We start from the raw sequence: 2,854 nt of genomic DNA on the forward strand, positions 1-2,854 counted from the left end.
TTGTTCAGAGGTTCCTCAGCACGTGAATGTGTGTGCTATGCTAAGTCATGCAGTCATGTCTGACTCTCTGTGACTCCGTGGACTCTAGCTCACCAGGCTCTTCTGTCCATGGGGTTCTCCAGGCAAGAGTCCTGGTGTGGGTAGCCACTTCCTTCTCCAGAGGATCTTCCCAACCCAGGGATGGATCCTGCATCTCTTGCATCTCCTGCACTAACAGGTAGGTTCTTTACCAGTAGCAACCTGGGAAACCCCCAACATGTGAATAGCTTTTGCTGAAGTCTTGTTGAGATAATGTCTGTGTTTTGCCCTCCTCATCACAGATGGGTGACTGGTGCTTGCAAACTCTCTTCTCCTCACCATGCAGAAACCAGGTCCTGGAATCCATTTATGACCACTTTTCAGAGAGCACCAAAGAAATATGCACACCTTTTAGCCATCAGTGATAAAAGAATGCCTCCTTATGGCCAGTAGAAATGTGCCTAGAAGCTGCCTTCCTACAACTGGTCCGAGCAAATCTGGGTGAAGGGTGAAGGTTAGTCACGTCAGGGCTTAGAGATGTATCCAGTCCCTCATCCTGCTCTGACTGCATCTGGAAGGATCAGGCCACCACACCAGTGAACTAGCCTCACCAAGATGCCGGAGCCCTAGTGCAGCCACTGGGCCCGACCTCACAAATGGTCGGGAGGGGCTGACACACATTAACATTTAGCACTAACCCGTGCTTCTTACATTAGAAAAATCAGACCCTACAGATAAAGAAAAATTATCCTGATGATAATTGATCTGCTTATTCCACTCAAAAATGAACTTTTTAAAATATTTGCTAATGGATGTGTGCTAGACAAATGGACCTTAAACGTATCATCTCCTTTATCAGGGAGCAAACTAAAAGAGTAAATGCATTTTGAGTCACGATTTTTATTTCTATCAGGGACACTTTTGTATGATGTAATAAGGGATATAAAGATGTGGCTACAATCAGCATCAAAATTCTTTTTAGATCAGAGCACCAAGGTAGGCAAGAAACCCACTGTGTTTTACATCAGGATAACACACACACACACATACACACACACACAAGTCGATTTGCATATGGATTGGGAGTTTGGGACTAGCAGGTGCAAACTAGTATGTATAGAATGGATAGACAAAAAGACCCACTATACAGCACAGGAAACTTTATTAAATATCCTACGATGAAGCCTAATGGAAAGAATATGAAAAACAATGTATATGTATATGTGTGTGTGTGTAACTTGAGTCACTGCTGTACAATAGAAATTAACACAACATTGCAAATCATCTATATTTCAACAAGATAAATTAAAGCAAATAGCTTTGCATAGATTGACTTCTGTATGAGGAACCCCAGGAGTCTCCCAAGTCGCAGATATCCCCAGTTAAATTTTTTAAAAATACTCTTGAGTTTCAATGGTTAATTCCAGTTCTTCCCCTCCTCTCTTCCTTTGGGAGGCGGCACAGAGAAAGACTTCTGTCCAGGGCTGCCTGACTTGAGAGGAGCGGATAGGATGTGGTTTTGCACAGCAAGGACGGAACTCTGAAGCGCTGTGTCTCGGCTGCTGGCACAGAAATAAACTCCCGAGTCACCCAGCTCTGCAGAGCGGACCCTCAGCGTAGAAGACGTCCCTTCCATCCTTTCTGCTGTGAATCGGCCTTTGGGCATCCCCGAGTTGTCCTGCAGACTCTCTTATGAAGTAAATCAGAAGCTTCATTTCTTTCCCCACAGCATGGTAGTACCAAAAGAGAGAATCATGTCCAGAAATAGGGTCACAGCTCAGATTCACAGCCTGCTTCTTCTCTATGACCCTGTGGCTGGGGAACTGGGCGACTTCAGCTGATATGTACCCTGCGGGAGAAGACAAGAACATACGTGACCGGGATAGACAGGAAAAGACCCCGTGGAGACGTTCGTGTTTCTGAGGACTCACTTGCTCCCAGGAGACACAGTGACGCTAAGCGAAGAAGACTGGAGAGCATGGCAGGATCCAGAGGAAGATGAGAGCTTTTCCGGATGAGGGAACTTGCGTGTGGGAGCAGAAATGAAAGCAGATCCATGTCCCGGGGTCCCTATACGGTGTGGGCTGGCGCTGACATCACCCTGTGAGCAGGCGTCCATGGTCTCAGTGGCTCCCTCTAGGGAAACAGAAGCATAGAAGAAAGAGCATGCTTATTTTTCCCCAAAAAAGGCTGCCTTTGAGCGGTGATCAGGAAAACCTGACATCAAAAAAACTGGCCTGTTTAATGCATTTAACTAGGTATTGACCTCGTATGGGTTCGACCTTTGCCTCTGTGGTTACCTTGCTACTTCCTCTTCTATTTGTATCAAATCTCCTCTGCCTCCCTCTAATAAAGATATACACGGTATTATTAAGGCCCAGTTGGATAATCCCAGATAAATGCCCCTTCTCAAAGTCTTAACTGAATCACATCTATAAAGTCCATTTTTGTCACAACATCCACAGGTTCCAGGGATGAATATATGGGCATCTTTGGGACGGTGGGGTGGGCCGGAGGTCATTATTCAGCCTGCCACACAATACAAAATGTTCTGCTCATCAGTTGGGGAATTTTTATGGGTGTCATTTCCCCATAATACTAAATGAATCAACTTGAGCCCTTTGTATATAAATCTGCAACACATTCTCTTCACTGTTAGGCTTCAGTGTTTGTCAGCTCGTAGCAGCTGGTGATGGCGGAGTCAGTGACCCCAGTGTGCGTGGCGGCTGTGTGCAGAAGGGACAGAAGGGGCGCCTCAGAGAAGCAGGGGGCCAGCCCTGGTGGTGGGCTTCCACATTGCAGGCTTCTGCTGGGCCTACATTGCCCTGCCCGATGT

The 2,854-nt window shown here is 46.4% G+C and overlaps 1 long non-coding RNA gene across 1 annotated transcript; it reads left to right on the plus strand.

Moving 5' to 3' along the window:
- LOC139035114 (uncharacterized) lies at positions 1-2,393 on the plus strand. Its single transcript, XR_011487637.1, has 3 exons — positions 1-217; positions 321-532; positions 1,474-2,393. It is a non-coding gene; the product is annotated as an uncharacterized lncRNA (long non-coding RNA).
- Positions 2,394-2,854: the final 461 nt, after the last annotated feature.

The sequence above is a fragment of the Odocoileus virginianus genome, chromosome 1 (genome assembly GCF_023699985.2).
Source record: "Odocoileus virginianus isolate 20LAN1187 ecotype Illinois chromosome 1, Ovbor_1.2, whole genome shotgun sequence".
NCBI classification, from domain to species: Eukaryota; Metazoa; Chordata; class Mammalia; order Artiodactyla; family Cervidae; genus Odocoileus; species Odocoileus virginianus.